This window comes from Phaseolus vulgaris, chromosome 11 (genome assembly GCF_000499845.2).
Source record: "Phaseolus vulgaris cultivar G19833 chromosome 11, P. vulgaris v2.0, whole genome shotgun sequence".
NCBI classification, from domain to species: domain Eukaryota; kingdom Viridiplantae; phylum Streptophyta; class Magnoliopsida; order Fabales; family Fabaceae; genus Phaseolus; species Phaseolus vulgaris.
In genome coordinates, this window is record NC_023749.2 from 44,034,967 (window position 1) to 44,054,888 (window position 19,922).

Genomic DNA, 19,922 nt, shown 5'->3' on the forward strand with positions numbered 1-19,922 from the left:
ATGACTTGGATGCTTATCTCTACACCAGGTCTACTCTTAAATAAATACCTTTCTTTGCTTGGGAGTATCTAACTTGGGTGTTGGCTTACTCTCCATTCCTAGCTTTTCATGTGGCAAACCTATTTACAAGAAGCTCTCCTCCATTCATAGTTTGCCATGTGTCTTTGAGTAATTTAGATATTCATGGAAGGAGATGCCTAGCTTCACTCTTTTAAGGAGCTTGAAGAGTCAACATGCCAAGAAGAGGTGTCACAAGGTAGTCTTGTTTGGAGAGAAAGATATTCCTATTTTAATGTTGGCTAAAAAATACAAAGCCATAAAATACTATTCTACTATTTACATTTTGTACAAGGTTAAAAATATGGTGGCTTGGAAGAGAAGATGGTCCTCCATAAAAATATCTAAGGTTCATGCCATGGTCATCACTAAGGACATGTGGGAGATGCTAACATTGTCTCACGAAAGTTCAAAAAAGATAAGGAGAAATAAACTTACCTTGTTGAGGACTTAATACAAGATGTTCACCATGGAGGAGAAGGACATTATTCAATCCATGATTTTACGACTCCAAACCATCCTTATCAGTCTTTGGTCTCTGGGTACTACCATTAGCCAATATAACATAAATGATAAGATACTCAAAACTCTTCCTTTGATATGAAGACCTTAGGAATGTCCATAGAGCGTCTAAGGATCTAGAGGAGGAAGAAGAAAAGGAACTTTAGGAGAGATAAATGGTTCAGTAAACACATAAAAGAGAAGGTTATCTGTTTTGGGTCTAAAAGGCCAGGGCACATCAAATTAGAATGTCCAAAACATGATTAGTGAGAAGCTGATAGAAATAAGAAGAAAAAGTATCACAAGAAGAAGAGTCTTATGTCTACATGGGAAGATTTTGATTTATCGTATTCATAAAGTTACAATAGGTCTGATGGCAGACGCTGAAGATGGCCCAATCTTAGAAGAACCTAATAAAGAGGTAGATTTCTTTGACATTCACTCTCTTAGAGAAGCTTATAAAAAAAAAATGTTTCATATAATGCCCATATTATATCTGAGTATATAAGGCATTGAAATTGTCGGTATAGAAGTAGAATGTTTGCAAAAGGAAAATCTTGTTTTCAAAGATCTTGCTGAGAAAAATGTATTTAACAAGCTAATAATAGATTATATGGAGAGAATAAGGGTTTGCAGCAACACCTTGAAACTCAAAGAATGAATCTACAAAAGATCGAAAAACACTACACAATATTTTACTTTAGGCAACACTGAACTATGCCACATTTATATAATTATTGTATAAACATAGAAAAGGAAGCAATTTGATGTAAACCTTTTGCAGGTAATATTACTTTTACTTTTACTCTTCTAACGTGTAAAAAATATATTCTTTGTTAAATTATTTTATCATTCAATTGTGATATTTAGTATTGTTCCAATACATCAAATTCAAAATCCTCTATCAAATATCTTTTCTCTTTAGTGAGTTTTCAGAGATCTTCTATAATTTATTAGATGTGATAGATTCACAGCTGCGCATTTTATTGGCGCGTCCCTTCAATCACAAACTCTGCACTCCTTTTTGCATTTGCGCAAAAAATTAAACTTTTTGCAGGTAATAAAAATTTTACAAGTATGATTTAACGACTATCAAACACCACGTTTGTAAAATCATTGCTTATTTATATCATATTTTTTTAAGTGATGTCATTAGAATGTGTGGACTAAACCATAAAATTGTAGCCTAAAAGTGGTCACAAACGTATAAATGTGGTCTAAAAGTGGTCACAGACGTATAAATGTGACATAAAAGTGGAAAATGCAACACTTTTACAAATGTGACCTAAACATAAATGCAATTGTTAAAATATCGTTGCCTAAAGTTTACGATAAAAGTTTCTCCTACATGTTGGCAAAAAAGTGTTACCTATTCTATTAGTCTAAAACAATGGACAAAAAAATGTTGCCTATTCCACTGGTTTACAATCTATTTTAACATTTTGGTGCTAAATGAAAAAAAATCGTTGCCTATTACTTTAGCCACAACCACCTAGACCACGACTATGAATTTGTTTCCTAAAGCTTAGGCAAATATTTTTATAGTTTAGGACAAGATTTTTATTGTTGTCTAAAATCATTTTTGTTGCAATGAAAGAACTGCTTTTGCTCAAAGAGAGAATAGGTAAAAGACAAATGATACCATGTAATAATCAAACAGTAGACGATCTAGATTCTGAAAACTCTGTTTTGCAAAAAATCTTTTCCCAATCTAATATTTATGGGAAATATTTGAATATCTTTGTAAGAAATTTGAGGAAGTCTCATGACAAAACCGATATAGGGTACATGGAACAATTTTCAAAAGAAAAGAAAACACATCATATTAATCCTCTACATCTGCATCGTCTAATAGTATCTCTAAAACAGAACCACAGAGAAAAGCTAACCACAAAGGACCTAGATCTGTGAGGGTACCTAAGAATAAAATAATACCTCTTACAAATTTTCGTAACTCCAGCAAGAAAACCAATATCATAGTACTCGGGCACTTACACCTTTTGCACTACTAGAATTGAGTATATTAGAGGAAAAGATATGGTCTAGTCATTGTTCATGGCTTTACAAGATGAACATGGATTAAATTCTTAAGCCACAAGGATGAGACTTTCAAAGTCTTCTATAAATACTTCAAACAAGTTCAAAATGAAAAGGGTTTGTCTATTGTAGCTATTAAAAGTTATCATGGTGGAGAATTTGAAAGCAAAAATATTCGTGTCTTTTGTGAAAACTATGTTGTTAACCATAATTTTTCAATTCCAAGGACAACATACAAAAATGGTGTTGTTGAGAGGAAGATTTTATTTTTTTACAAGAAATAACTCGAACGATGTTAAATGTCAATTCCACTTCAAAGTGCTTATGGACAGAGGCAATGAACACAAATTGTTATTTGCCAAACCAAAGTTACATTAGTCCCATGATAAATATGACTCGCTATATATTTGTGGAAGAGCAAGAAACCTAATATTTCTTATTTCCATCATTTTGAAGTCCAATGTTTCATATTGAACACAAAGGACAATGAAATACTTGTGACACAAATCTCCATCTAGTTTATATCTAGTTATAATAAATTTTCTTAACCATAAACTATGGAAAAAAGATGGTTCAAAGAGATACAAACAAATTAGATGAAAATTTAAAAAAAAGGCAATTAAAAAATAATTGTATGATATGGTACTAAAACTATCTCATACTCTAATTAAATTATCACAACTTTTGAAAAACAAAACTCATGCTATTATAAACCAATTATACAAAATGCATATTTAAATCTAGCTTGTTGAAAGTTTAGGAACTTAACATTAAAAGAGAATAAGAAAATGAGATTTAAATTTAATCATAAATTCAATAAAAACAAGTCAATTGTTATTTCTTCCTACATGAAAGAAGTACTTGTTGAGGTAAGAGATAGGGGAATTTTTCATCTTGCCTCCAACATTGAGTTAGACATTTCATTGGGAGAATTCACATAAAAGTTTATAGGAAAATAATTTGTAATTGTTGAATGATCTTTTCCTGTGTAGAATCCAGGTTGACTTGGCTCAGACAATATCTTCTCACCATTCAACATTAAAACCACTGATGACATATTTGGCTTATCTTCTGGTCTTTCTTGTACACATAATAAAGCAATATGAATATACCTTAATATGTTTGAAGGATCCACGAATCCATCTACCAAGTCATCCATAAGTTCTGTTGGATTTTTTTCAATCCAAGTCTCCATGCCTGAACAAGAAAGACAAAGTTTATCAAGTTTAGTTTTCATATTAAAGTTGGTTAACAATGTGAATTATTTCATGAACACAAGTGATATTATTCACATATAGATAAAAATTGCTAAATTTTAGACCTACATGTCCAAGAAGATTTAGATGATGATATGGATCACAAAATCCTCTATTCTTTCTTCCACTAATTATCTCTAACACAATAACACCGAAGGCAAAGACATCAGATTTGACTGAGAAATATCCATGCACAACATATTCAAGAGCCATATAACCACTACAATGAAAGAAAAAACCAACAATCAAAATCTAAAACCAATTAAGGAAACATAATGAAAAAATAAATATAGAAAATCTTACTATGTTCCCATTAATCTATTTGTATTTGCTTCATCCTGATCAAGTCCAAATGTTCTAGCAATACCAAAGTCTGATATTTTTGGAATCATATTACTATCAAGAAGAATATTACTAGCTTTGAGATCTCTCTGAATAATTTTTAGTCTAGAATCATGATGAAGATAGAGAAGTCCTCGTGCAATTCCACCAATAATTTCAAGTAGCTTAGTCCAACCTAATAGTGCACGTCTTGATGAATCTGACAAAATGTATTCTACTTGACATCACAACATTATGTAAAAATAAACAAAAAATAAAGTTGGAAATACAAGATTGTGACAAAGCTCTTACCGAAAATAAAGAAGTCTAAACTTCCATTAGTCATGAATTCATAAATCAACAATTTCTCATTTTGATGAATAGACCAAACCAAGTAGTGTCACAAGATTACGATGTTGAAGTTTTGCTATCAACATAACTTCATTTTTTAATTCGTCTAGACCTTGTGTAGAAGTTTGAGAATGTCTCTTAACTGCAATCTCTTAGCCATTTGGCAATATTCCCTAGGAATGATAATGGAAACATTTCAAATTATTTTGATGAAGATGAATGCTTGGTTCAAGTTATTTTTCATACTTGTACACTGCTCCAAAGCCACCTTGTCCCAATTTGTTGTTTTGTGAAAAGTGATTTGTGGCATTGGATATATATGAAAAATTAAATGTTGGTACACTAATTTCATCATTCTTGATCTTGTCTTTCTCTGCTAGGAAGAAAATTATTAGTACATTTATCCAAAGTAAGTTATAAATAGATTTCAATTTTCTGTAATTTGTAAAATTTAAAATTCAGAGATCAACCTATCACATTTTGTGATGAATAAAATAGAATGATACAATGTTTTCAATTTCTTTACTTTAGATACCATTATTAGAAAATCATTAAATATAAACTAATTTTAGAGATAAAAAATAATCAATTGTTATATTAACTAAATTAGATATTATTTTATAGACTAAAAAAATTATATGTATCTAAATTGGTTTTTATTATTGCTAAATAATTTTCAATTTGATATCTAATTCACTATCAATGTGTTAGTTACCAATTATTTAGATTCTATATTTGGTAGTTAAAACTTTGATAACTAATTAGATATCAATTTAGAAACTATTATCAATAATATAAATTATTTTATATACTAATAATTTTGTTAGTCTCTAAAATTGTATTTAATTTAGTTAATATAATAACTAATTATTTTTTATTTAATAATTTTTTTTGTAATGAATGTATTTGACGAAAAAATTTATAGTATGTAACTATATTAATATATATGACATAGGAAGATAAAAAGGGAAAAAGAATAAGTTCAACTAAGAAATAGTTGCCTATTTATCTCTCCAACTGGTTTGTGCTACTAGAGGTTGGACTATAAAAAATATTATATATTATACTACAAAATTTACTTATTTACTAGTTATAGTTATACATAGAAATAAACAACAAAGTGTTTAGTAAAATTGTGAGCAAATAATTACCAGCTTTATTCGTGTGAATTCTGTAGATAAAATAAGAACAAAGTATCAGAACCACACAAATTGCAGCAACTGTGGAAGCAACTATCATTGGCTTGTTGTTCTTGTGTTCTGGAGGATTGCAAAGAATAAAGTTAGTGAGGCCTTTCAAAGTTGCAATTTTGAAAGGAAAAGTTAATAGATTATGGAGCTCATCACCTAACTCTGAAGCAGACATTCTGATGTATAGATCTTGCCCACCAGTTTGAATCTGCTTCAAGTCAATGAGATCCTCAAACCACAAGACACAACCGCTACCTGCACCTCTTATGTCTGAATTAGCATAGGCCATACAAGAACAATTGTTCAAGCACTTCTCTCTGCACTCCTCTAAACCAATACTTGCATCCAACCAAGTATGTGCAGTATCAGGAACTTTGAACTTTGAGCAAGTCAGTGTCTTTGCTGTATGCTTTTTGGTTTTGTGCTGGATTTTTTACGGTGTTTGAATGTGACAAAAGCTTTTTGGCTTATGTTTCTTTCTTATAAGGATCGGTCTGTCATTGTTAGCAATTGGGTTTTTGGTACAACTTAGTCGGTTCATAGTTATGAATTAGTTGTTGAATAGTGTGGATTGTATTGGTTTGTTGAGTTTGTCTCTTGAGTAAGGTCCTCCAGCTTGATGGCAAAGACCTTGTTTAGTTGTTGGATGTATGCTCATGTTTGAGGGTGTGACCTCTCTGGTGGGGTGATATAACTGTATTTGTTGAGTTTATTTACCTTTGTATGGGATTTTAGCTTGATAGGTAGTACAATGTTTGTTGGATCCTTAGTTGGTAGGGTTCTAGGAAACCTGTTTTAAAGTTTTGTATAAGGCTTGAGACACCCTGAAGTGTCTCATTTTATTTTATTTATTCTTTACTGATTAAAAAAAAAATCACAAACCCATCTTTCTCTTCACCCTTGCAACTCAAAGGTTTATTGCGGACACATCCTTGACTCCAGTCAGATGAACTCCACGCTAGTGCTGACTTTGGACTAAACCCTTTCAAACATTGGCACACTTGCGTCAGCGTACTCATGCATTTCCCATAGGCTCCAAAGATGCCATAAGAATCACAAAAGTCTTTCGGCAGTGACATGTATATCCTCCAATTTCGATCACCCTCGACCCATACAAGGTTAGTAGCTCTACCTGTTTGGTTTATTACATTTATGCAGAGTACAGAAGTATTTGCAAGGGTAAACCTACCGAAAATCTCATCGTTATCATGCACAAAAGTGATTCCGAAGATAGTGTTATTCTGTAGATCTGGTATTCCACTATAAAAGAGTCCATTCCAAGGTCCCTGTCGATATAACTTTTTTGTTCCCTGCATTAGATAAAACTCAGGATAATTATAGGGTTTTAAACTCCATGAAATGTCACCTGGGGATGGATCATCTGGGCTTTTCCAAGATGTTATTTTCCGTTCCAGACCTGTTCGGAGGTTCCACCCCACCTTCATCCCTGGCAAGAGTGTATTTGATGGATGATCAAAGCTTTGCCACAAATACTCCTCTGGGTTTGTTTCTCCTTCATTTCTTATCACAAGATTGCCACTGTCCAAGAGCACTGCCACTGGATTCTGTGCTAGTTTGCGAGAGATGGTGCGCCAAACAAGAGACCCATTTTGGGTGAGAACAAGATTGCCTGTGGTGTTCAGTGTTAAGATTCCTGAGGAACCATTGATGGGGTTGACCCCATTAGCAACCCAAACAATTGTCTGAACTGGGACCTTTTTGAACCAAATCCCCACGTAACGTTTCTGGGAATCACTTGTGCTGAAAAACCCTAGTTCGAAGTTTCCACCTTTTGACACCAAGGTTTCTCCATCACTCATCGATTGGGGCACATTGATAGAATCATCTGCTACGGAAATCTTGATAGAGGGAACAAGTATGCATGCAAATAAAATCACGTAAGTAAGAATGTTCATTGAGTCACAACTTTTGTATGATTTTGATAATGATGATATGGGACTATGCTAGATGTATCATCACAAACGCCAAAATGGAAAATTCAGTATTAGAATTCAGGAATACACTTTAATGTTTTCATCATAAAGTCTTATTACATTTTTAGTTCTGTACATGAAAAAACTTGATAGGATTAATATATTCTTCTAATTTGACCAATCCGATTAGTTGAATTATATGATTCAGTTCATCATACACAATTTCCAAGTCAATAACATGTGTATTGAATATTTCACTATTTCTTATCATTGTATATTTAATTTTGTTCATATTACATCAGTCAACTATCAAAATTATGTTTTCGTCTCTTTGCTTCTTTTAAATATCATTTAGATGTTAGGTTTTATATTTTATTTCTTGAGTGTCAATTTGGATTTTATCTTTATAATTCGTCCACGGTTCAATCTATTAAAACAATATATATTTTCTGAAAATATGATGTCATATCCATATTATAAAAATTAGTTGGTTAACCGTGATTTTCACGTTTGATGTTTAATATTCATAATAATATTTATTCATCTTTATGACTTCAAATGGTTGTTTTCTTTAGCAGAAAAATATTTATAATAAAGTTGAGATAACTTATTTACTCTTTATATTATGTAGAACAAGAAATTCTGTTGATATATCTATAACTTTTGTTCTTGTCCCTCCTACACTAGATTCGAAGTTTTCCTACACAATCAAATGGAAAATAAACAAATAATCCATTGTATAAAATTCTGATTACATTAATCCAAATGACCAAGCAACCTTAAGATTGCAACTATTAGAGCTTAATTTTTTTGGACCTTTTTAATCTATTGTATATTGGACAAGTTGAGGACTCTAGTTTTGTTTGTCTTTTCAATAAGCAGGAGCTCCACAAGTTAACATCGTTCAACATTCGAAGGATGAGCACATTTAGCATCTGATGGGTGGTGACAGATTAGACATATAGTATAATAATAGTAGAAACTTTTTGTTCAAAGAAAAAATAGGTAAAAGAAAAATGGAATGATATCATAATCAAATAATATACTATTTTTGGATTTCTCGTAAGAAATTCAAACAAGTCTCGTGACAAAGTCGAGATAACAATACAAAAAAAATCATTAAATAAAAATCAATTTTAAAAACTTTAATTGTTATATTAACTAAATTAAATATTAACTAAATTAAATACTATTTTATAGAGTAAAAAAATTATTAATATTTAAATTAGTTTCTAAATTAGAGCAACTAATTATTTTTTATCTCTAAAATTGGTTTGTATTTAATGATTTTATAGTAGTATAAGATACAAGGAACCATTTTCAAAAGAAAAGAAAACACATCATATTAGTTCCTCTACACGTGCATCGTATAGTACCTCTAAAAGAGAACAACAGAGAAAAAGTTAACCATAAAGGACCCAAATCTTTGAGGGTACTTAAGAATAAAATAATAGTTTTTACAAATCTTCTTAACTCAAGCAAGAAGACACCTATCATAGTACCTGGACAGTGGTTACTCACAACAAATGAAAGGAGAAAAGTCTATATTCTGAAGCCTTTAAATAAGGAAAGCAGGAAAAGTAATCTTTGGGGGAAACCAACATGGTATGGTGATTGGTGGTGGTTTAGGTAAGTTTGAAACCTTATATATTTATTAATAATGTTTTGTTAGTAGACGGTCACAATGTTGACCATAAGTCAATTGTGGGACAGTGGGAATAATGTTTGTTGCAAATACATAAGGTAATCTTTATAAAATTAATATGGATGAGTTATTAGATCAAAAGGTTTCTTGTCTCATGACAGAAAAGAAAGATCATTGACTTTGACACACGAAGTGTGACCATGCTAACTTATTAATCTCAAAACTAGAGAAACATAATCTCGTAAGAGGTTTGTCAATTATGTCATTCAATGATAATCTTCTTTACAAGGCATGTGTTAAGGGGAAACAAGTAAAAAATTCATTCAAGAGAAAACATGGTGTATCTACTCAAGATTTGATACACTTACACCTTTTAGACCTACTAGAATTAAGTCTATTGGAGGAAAAGATATGGTCTAGTAATTGTTTATGGCTTTACAAGATGAACATGGAGTAAATTCTTAAGTCACAATGATGAGACTTTCAAAGTCTTATGTAAATACTTCAAACAAGTTCAAAATGAGAAGGGTTTGTCTATTATAGCTATTATAAGTGATCATGGTGAAAAATTTTAAAACTAAAACAAGCGAGTCTTTTGCGAAAACTATGTTGTTAACCATAACTTTTCTACTCCAAGGACACCACACAAAAATTGTGTTGTATAAAGGACGAACAAATTTCAACATGAAATGCCCCGAACGATGTTAAATGTCAATTCCACTTCAAAGTGTTATCTTAAACACAACTTGCTATTTGCTAAACCGAATTTACATTAGAACCTTAAGAAATAAGACTTGCTATGAATTGTGGAAGAAAAAAAAACCCATTATTTCTTATTTACACCCTTTTGAAGTCCAATGTTTCATATTGAACACAAAGGATAATTTGGAAATTTTTGATTTTAAAGTGATGAAAGAATTTTGCTTGGATACTCTATAACAATTTTAACTCTTTTTTACATGCATAATTGAAATACTTGTGCAACACACAAATTTCCATCAAGTTTATATCTAGTTAATAAATTTTCTTAATCATAAATTATGGAAAAAAATAAGAAGAAAGATAAAAAAAAAGTAATTAAAAAATAACTGTATGATACGAAACTAAAAGTATCTCATACTCTAATTGAATTATCACAACTTCTAAAAACAAACCATGCTTTTAGAAAACAAATAATTAAAAATAAAATATGATATTTCTTATTATAATCATTTAACTCATGTACACAATATGCATATATAAATATAGCTTGTTGAAAGTTTAGGAACTCAACAATTAAAAGAGAAGAAGAAAGAGGGACTTCAATTTAATAATAAATTTAATAAAATCAAGTCAATTATTATTTCTTTCTACATGAAAGTAGTACTTGTTGACTTAAAGTTAGGGACCTTTTCATCTTGCTCCAACATTGAGTTACACATTTCAATGGGAGAATTCACATCAAAATTTACTTGAAAATAATTTGTGATTGTAATGATCTTTTCTTGTGAAGAATCCAAGTTGACTTGGCTCAGACAATAACTTCTCACCATTCAACATTAAAACCACTTATGACATATTTGGCCTATCTTCTGGTTTTTCTTGTACATATAATAAACCAATATGAATATACCTTAATGTGTTTGATGGAACCACAAATCCATCTACCAAGTCATTTATAAGCTTTGTTGGCTTTTTTCAATCCAAAGTCTCCATAAAGTGATAAGAAAGCCAAAATTCATCATGTTTAGTTTCCATATTAAAACTAGTAAACAACGTGAATTATTTCATGAACAAAAGTGGTATTATTCACATATAGAAATATATTTTGAAATTGTATACCTACATGTCCAGAAGATCTTTTTAATTATCAAAGAATAAATAAATTAATAGGGAAATTTAAGGGATACTCCAACCCTTATACACAAAAAATTAAAAGTTCAGATCCAAACAAACTCACAAAAGTCATACAAATCATGCCCAAAAAGTATTCATGAACCCACCAAATTTACCAACATGAACCTTTAAAGATAACTTATGACTCATCCACTAACTCAACTACCCATACTAAGTCCAACCTATGCTACTACACATAATTACTAACAGGTAATAGCATGGAAACAATGACCGTAGTGGTTGATGCCCAAACTGTAACTGATCCTAGATTTATGTATTTGTAGAGTCCTTCAATAGTTTATGATTAAGTTAGGCAGGACCTCAAAACTCCATTGTAACTACTCCACCCAAGGGTTCCTTTTTCCATATTTATCCATTAACAGACATCCTTCATATCATGATTGTATATCCATCCCAATCTGGACAATAGGCGTGCACGACAAGTACCTATACAACACAACATAAAAAAGGGCACCCAGAATACAAAAGCCATATATTTTTATTTCACAGATGACAACATAGTTTACTTGATCCCTTCATATGCTTCCTCTATCTTAAATACAGATAATTGCTAAATCAACCATTTGATACATACAATAGATCAAAGTACCAGTCAGAATAGGAAAAAGATGATTTAGGATAAAAGTTCCTTACCCAAGCCCACACATATCTTTGTGTTGTGCAGAAAATTTCTTGTGCTTCAGGACATGCAAAATTAAATATCACTTGGTTTCTTTGTTTCTATATAGCCCATACCAAACCCCTCTCTAGACAAGGTTACCTTTCTTACCTAGAAAGCACATACCAAATTGATTGAAGTTTTCAATGGGATTAAAAAGAATTTCATTAGATATACACACCAAATTGATTGAAGTTTTCAATGGGATTAAAAAGAATTTCATTAGATATACACACCTAGTTTTCGCACATATTCCAAACTTTTAATGCTATCTTACACTTAAAGAGCTGGTGGTCAATAGTTTCCAAACATTCTAAACATGTAGGACACATTTAACCCGAAACAATTATTCCTTTGTTTTGTAATTCAAATTTTTGTGGCTAATCTATGTTTCAACAGTCTCCAAGCAAAATATTTTATACGCTTTAATATGTCATAACTCCGAAAAAATATATTCCCACAATATTTTATACACTTCCAATTATCCGTCTCTTCTTTGTTTGGATAATTAAGTTTTAACCCTTTTAAGAAACTATCAATCATCAGTTTTTCCCACTCAAACCATGGTCACCTCCAATCTATCTTTCATTCCCACTTACCATTTTCCCATTGACATATTTCACACAATCTCATTGATTTCTCAATAGTATTAGAATAATTTATAGTCCATCTTTCCCCTAACCACCGATCTAACAAAAACTAAATACCTCACCATTCTCAAGTACCCAAGAGAAATTATCATAGAACCAATTCGCATAAATTTTAAATGTTATCTTCTTCATATCTCTCCACCATCTAGATTCCCTACTACCCTTGTTCTCCTCTAAAGCTCTCCAACCACCATATTTATATTTTAAAACATCCTTACACTTCCCTTTGCATTATGTACCCAACTGCCAAATCTATTTCTTAGAATCTGAACCCTAACTTATGTAAGCACCCTTCAATCATTAGTGGAAGACTCAAAAGAAGTTCAAATTTTTCCCTAAGCTTTAGAAGAGAAATTTGAGAGGTGCCCACTTACAGGGAATGTCCCTAAGCCTTCTAATTGGGACTTACACTCTCCATGGCTTATTCAAACCCAAATTGTCCAAAATAAACTCTACACTACTTTGTACAATTTTTACAAGACTAGAGAAATTGGAAGAACATAACTTCAGTTAATTCTCCATAAAAAGATAGTCTTTTGAACTTCTTCCAATCTTCTAGTTATGACTCGTGTCAGATGCCCAATATGAATCCTTCCAAATGGTCCTTTATAAAACCCTTCATCTTAAAAATAATTTGTCTTCAAATCCAATTCACCATTGTAGTCATCACCACCTGAAATAGACCATCTCCCTTGGAATTGAGTTTCTACTTTCTTTGATTTGAAAATCTTTTTTTTCTTATATGTAGTCAAAAACTCAATCTCCTTCCTAAAAAAAATATTTTCTTTATCCACCATCCATATATAAAATACAACAAATATTATCAAAATGCAAATGTTAATTGAAGAATGTTAAAATATGGTACTTTATTTTTGTAAAACTTTTCATGTAAAAATTTTGGATATTTTTTAATTTTTTTTTTTTTTACTTTTGTATTGTTCGTTATCCAATCTAGACAACAACGTCAAAAAAAATGTTTACTTTAATGTTGTTCATTGTAAAGTCTTTACTTTTTAAGTTCTGTACATGAAAAAAAATTGATAGGATTAGTTTATTCTTCTAATTTGACTAATGAGATTATAAAATCAAAATTAATTATGACGAAAGTCTGGTTATAGTCATCACTTGTAAAAAATTTAGCTGAAGTTGAGATGCCTGATTTCTACGATTCAGTTCATCATAACACAATTTCCAAGTCAATAACTGTAAATTGAATATTTCACTATTTCTTATATCATTATATATTTAATTTTTTCAGATTACATCAGTCAACAATCAAAATTATATTTTCGTCTCTATGCTTCTTTTAAATATCATTTAGATGTTAGGTTTTATTTTTTATTCTTTTGAGTGTCAATTTGTATTTTATTTTTACAATTAATGGTCATTGACGGTTCAATTTATTAAGAAAATATTATAAAATATGATATCATATAATCCATATAATAATATTTCTATTTTATAATAAAAAGTACGTGATTTTCACGTGTGAAATTTAATATTAAACATCAATCCAAAAGTCCAGCCAACCTGAAGTTTGGAGCTATTATAGAGCTTAGTTTTTTTATGGACCTTTTCAGCTATATATGTTGCATCTTTGGCAAGCTGAAGGCTTTTTGTTTGTCTTTAGAGTTAGCAAAAGCTCCACAAGTTAACATTATTCACCATTTGAAGGATGAACACATCTGATGGGTGGTGGCAGATCAGACATATAGCAGAAGTAATATAGTAGAAACGTTTTGTTCCTATCTTAGTTTAACAGATGTATCATCTGAGAATTGTTCAATTTTTGTACAGCCTCAATCATCAATTTGTTTGTTGATTTAGATTTTATCTGGTGTCTAGGAGTTGGTACCTTGGGAGAATACAAGGTATAACTATGATAAAAGGGGAGATTTTTTGCATTTAGATTGCATATTAAGAATATCATGTATCATATGTATTTCTTTTATATGGGTTAGAACATCTTTCAATTTATTTATTCTTTGTCAATAAAAAAAAGTCAATCTAAAAGACTAACAAAATTTCTCCCAAAGTACAATTGCATGAATTGTTGTTGCAATTGTTCTCCACTCCATATATAGAATTTAGCTTTCATATTTTACTTTTGAACTATTGATTAAACAATCTAAGTGTTGTTTTCCGCATAATATGATAACTTAACTTCCACTTTTGGCTTTCAAGAGATTGACTAGAGGATCTTCCTTATCTCTCATTAGTTTAGATCTCATGATTCCCTATTTGTTAAAAAATAGTTTGCATTCTTGTTTACCTGGAGTGGTTAGAATACTTGTTCCTAGAGAGGTGTTGAAACTCATTGTAGTCAAATTGTGTTCGGTTAGTGAAAAGCTCCTAAGTGGTTTTCTTAAGGAGACTGGACGTAGTCCAAGTGTTAAGGTGAATCGATATAAGTTTGTGTGTACTTCTCTTTTCTTGTTGCTAGTTTAATATGCAGTGTTTCGAGCTCTCTTCCGGGTTAAGGGTTAATTTTGCGAAAAGTAGGATTGGAGGGACGGGGATGGACCAGGTCACACTTCAGCGTTTCGCAACGATTCTTAACTGTGATACGATGGTTTCTCCTTTCATATATTTGGGTATGCCAGTTGGAGGAAGTCATAAGCGCGGTGCTTTTTGGAACGGAGTGCTTGAGAAAGTGCAGTCCAGATTAAGCAGGTGGAAGGGAAGAATTTTGTCGATGGCTGGGAGGATTTGTTTGATAAGGTCTGTGCTTTCTGCTATTTTGTTATTCTTTGTGTCGTTATTCAGATTGCCTTCTGGGGTGACAAGGAAGTTCATCAATATACAAAGAGATTTTCTCTGGGGATGGGGTACAGACGGAAGGAAGATTGCTTGGGCTTCCTGGAACCTGGTTTGTAAGCCTCGTGAATTCGGGGGGCTTGGAATCATAGATCCAAACCTTTTCAACTTGGCTTTGATGGGGAAGTGGATGGAGACTGGGCTCGGTTGAGGTAGGTCTTTGGAAGGAAGTCCTTATTTCTAAGTATGGCGGGTGAAGAGGTCTGGGGGAGGGAGTAAAGGTAGAAGTTGCTCTCTTTGGTGGAAATATTTGAAGGAAGTTCATTTTCAGAGGGTTGGGGGAGATGTTTCGAAGACAGTTTTGAGTGGAAAGTAGGTGATGGGAAGGATATCCTTTTCTAGAAGGATAGATGGTTGAAGGGTGAGGCGTTGAAGAGTGTTTTTCCAAGACTTTTCTCTATTAGCTCCAACAAAGATTCAACTTTGCAGGAGATGGGGTCTTGGACTAATGGAAGATGGGTTTGGCAGCTAGATTGGAGGAGGACGTTTTTCGAATGGGAGTTTCCGATGGCGGATCAGTTGAGCCAACTCCTACTTGGGGCTGAGGTTGTCCCAGATGAGGTTGATAGATGGATGTGGAAGGTTGGGGATCTCCAATTTTTTACAGTCAACTCTGCGGACAACCTTGTCAGGAAGGATAATGAGGAGGATTCTTCGCCGGTTTTCAGTAAGTTATGGAGGTCCAAGGCAATTCCTTTTGCAGAGCTTATGGCTTGGAGGGTGTTGGAAAACAAGCTTGCTACTAGGGTTAATCTTAGTAGAAGAGGGGTGCAGTTTCAAAGCTTGAGGTGCGTTTTATGCGAGAAAGAGGAAGAGCCTGGTATCCATTTGTTCTTTGGATGCAGTTTTGTTTGGCGTGTTTGGTGTTTATGCTACAGATGGCTTGGGATCCTGTTTGTGTCTCACATTGGGTCGAAGCTGAACTTTGACCAGTTTAGGATGATTTTTCTTCTGAGACGAGTCTTGTAGTTTGGAACACAATCTGGGTAGGGGTAGTTAACGAAATCTGGAGTCACAGGAATCGCCTAATTTTCAAAAGAGGAGTGGCGGATGCATCTGAAGTTTTTGCATTGATATAAGTAAAGGTTTGGTCCTGGGTGTCTACAAATTCCCGTCAGTTTCTTTCTCCTATTCTAATTGGTGTTTGGAACCAATGGAGTGTATGAGGTTAGTTTCCTGAAGTTGTTCTTTTTGCTAGTTCATACAAGGGCAGGGTTTGTCTTGTTGGTTTTGGCAGTAAGTAGATGGGACTGGTATTGAGTTATGTGTATAAGGGTTGAACCACCCCTGAAGTGGTTCTAATTTATTTATTTGTTATTGCCGATAAAAAAATATATTAATATTATTAATTTTATAGTGTTAATAGTATGCATACCTATTTATTTTAGTCTTTAGATAATATTCACCAATTTCAGTTCGTAGGTACTCTCACTAACTCTAATTCGTAGGTAATATCATCAATTTCAGTGTGTAGATATTACCTACCAACCAAAGTCTGTAGGTAATACCACCAACTTGAGTCCGTAAAATTTTGCATATATTTTTTTAGTTTTTATTTATCATTTTTATCTTTTCTTATTATTTACGGTTATTATTTATAATTATTATTTACTATTACTATTTATGAATATTAGTTATGATTATTATTTATAATTATTCATATTATAATAATATTTTTAATATTAAGTATATAATTATTATGATTAATATTATTTATATTATTAAAACTATTAAGATTATTTATATTCTTAATATTATTAATATTTTTTTATAAAAGCTCTCATGTTAGGCATCACTATGAAACTTGACACCTCGACTAGGTCAAGTAACAACAATCACGTGTCACTACATAAAAAAATGTATTATTAAAAAAAGGAAGGAAAAACAAGAAAATAAGGGAGGCTAGCTAATAATATTATTATTGTTGATAAAAATATTTATACTAATAATAATATTGAATTTACTTATGGATATAGATGCGTGGGTAAAATTTCTGGATATGTAAAAGTTACCTACGGATAAAGATTTGTGGGTAATAATCTATAGGCAATGCTGATTTTACCTACGGATTTAGATCGGTGGATAATATTTCATAGATAATGTTAAATTTACCTACAAATTCAGATTCATGATTAATATCCATAGGTAATGCTGAATTTACTTACGAATTTAGATCTGTGGGTAGAATTCCTTTGATAAATGTTTCTTGTGGGTTCGATATTCATCTTTAGCAAAAAAAATATTACTTCTGACTCGGTACACTTGCCGTAAAAAAAGTTATCAATACACTGTGATATGCTTTCACTACAGTCATAGTAAAACCTAAAAGCTAAGGAAGATAAGATTTTAGGGTAACAAAATTCTTCTCTGATATTCATTGAAGGTAGCTGTACTGAAATAGGGTTTGTTAGGGCAATAGTGTGCCTTACCCTTGTAAAAAACATTACATTAAAAACTAAAAGCAATTAAACTAAACAATCACGTAGGCCCATTAAACTAAGAAGTCTTCCATCCATTTAGGTTTATTAATATGATGTTTGGGCAAGTTGGTGTTGTTGGACCGTGGTATAACATTACCATATGTTGGTTTAGGCACTTTGTCCTCAAAGTGAGTCTGATGGTCGTGTTGGATTGAGTGGAGTTATTGCATGAATTGGTTGATTGATTGGGCTTGGCTATCATTGGAATTTGTTGAATGTGTGGGTTTAATGGATTGGCCTCACGTGCATGTATTATTGGGCTTGGGTTAGGACTAAGTATGTTTGGGGTATTATGGGGAGTGGGTGAGGCACAAGGCTCTATGAGTGGATAGTTGGGTTTAATTGGTTTGGTTTGGGGGCATGTGTTAATGGATGGGGAGTGACTGAGGCACGAGGTTCTATGAGGGGACCATTGGGGTTTAACTACCTTGGTTTGGGGCATGTGTTAATGGGTTAGGAATATGGTTACATGTAATTGGGGGTTTCTAGAGATTGGGTGAGGCGTGGGGCTTGATATTTGGGCAGGGGAAACAACTGAGGATAGATGAGTTGGCACGTTTTGAGTGGTTGGGAAGGGCAGTGTAGTCAGAAAGTCATGTGAGGGTTGTATTAGAGAACTTAAGGGTATAGTTGAGTTATGTTGTGTGATAGAGTTTGGGTTTGAGGGAGAGGAAGGTATTGGTTCTCTGAAAAGGTGAAGGAGTGAAACGTGAAACATTGCGTGAATGCAAGATAAGGGAGGTAATCGGAGTTCATACGCACCGAAGCCTTTACGATGACTGATTTGGTACGATCTTGAGTAGCAAGGGGCTAATTTCGAACATGGACGATGCTCCACCGAATGTTGATAGTATGGCCGGAGGTGGACCGAGATCCAATCATCTACGTTGAAGGAGCGGTATGAGCAGTGCCGATTGGTTTGATCAAACATGTGTTGGCAAGTTCTAAGAAGGTTATGTTTGAGGGCGTGTAACACTAAAGTATGTTGGTGTAGCAGTTCCAAGATGGTGGTGTCAGTGCAAGGAGTATGTAACACATTGAGGATGGTAGGACATGGACGACTGTATGATGCATGGAAGGAGGAGGTGCCGATAGTCAAGTATTGCATTGTATTGTGCCATAACTCTGCGAGGTGGAGGTATTGGTACCATGTGTGGGGATGGTCCCCAACAAAACATCGCAGTTATGCTTCTAGCCTTCTGTTTAGAACCTCTGTTTGCCTGATGTTTGTGGGTGATAGGCGACGCTAAACTTTAATGTTGTACCTTGGGCTTTGAACAGTTGTCTTTGAAACGTGATAGCAAAGAGCGGATCACAATCGGAAATGATGGTTTTCAACATTCCTTGAAGGCGGTAGATTTCCATCGAGAAGCGCTTGGCAAGTTGTTGCGTCGTGAAGTGTGTAGGGAGAGCCAAAAAATTGGTGTATTTATTGTCCATTTTTGTTGTTCAGGTGTTTGATTATCTGTGAAAGTAATGTATGCAAGTTTTTCTGATTTGTGAATATTTTGAAGTGTTGGCCTAATAAGTACTAAGGTCATTTCTTTACTGCCTCTGTTATTGCATACATCTCTCTCGCATACACGGATGACGCTTGGAATCATGAACACATCTTCTTGTTGAAGAACAAAAGTGGATGGTTCTTCTAACTGAGCATTATCCCCACAGCCACTAAAGATGCATAAATGTCTATTTTTTTGTATAAAATATTACTGAATTATAATTATTTTATCAATTCAAGTCCATAAGTGCCTATCTTTTTGTATAAAATATTACTGAATTGTGACATTTATCACATACCAAGCTAGACCTAGGTCATGATTCACAATGTTAGACCCAATTTCATGTCAAGTAAGGCCTAAGTCAAACTAGGTTAGGTCAAATGTAGATAAGCCTAGCTGGGTCGAGTCCAAGTCAAGTTAGGTTAAGCCACAACCATGTTAAGTTGGTCATGTTAGGTTTAGGTTAGGTTGGATCTTACCGTACCTAGATGAAGTTAAGAGTCAAGTTAAGGTTAGACCATATCGAGCCTAGTGCAACACAATAGATTTAAGCCAAGTTGAGTGACACCTAAGTCGAGCTAGGTACAGGTTGGGAAAAGTCAGATCGAGAAGGAAACATGAAGGTTT

At 32.9% G+C, this 19,922-nt stretch overlaps 1 pseudogene; it reads right to left on the minus strand.

Moving 5' to 3' along the window:
* Positions 1 to 3,484: 3,484 nt before the first annotated feature.
* LOC137825723 (G-type lectin S-receptor-like serine/threonine-protein kinase At4g27290) lies at positions 3,485 to 7,691 on the minus strand (annotated as a pseudogene).
* Positions 7,692 to 19,922: the final 12,231 nt, after the last annotated feature.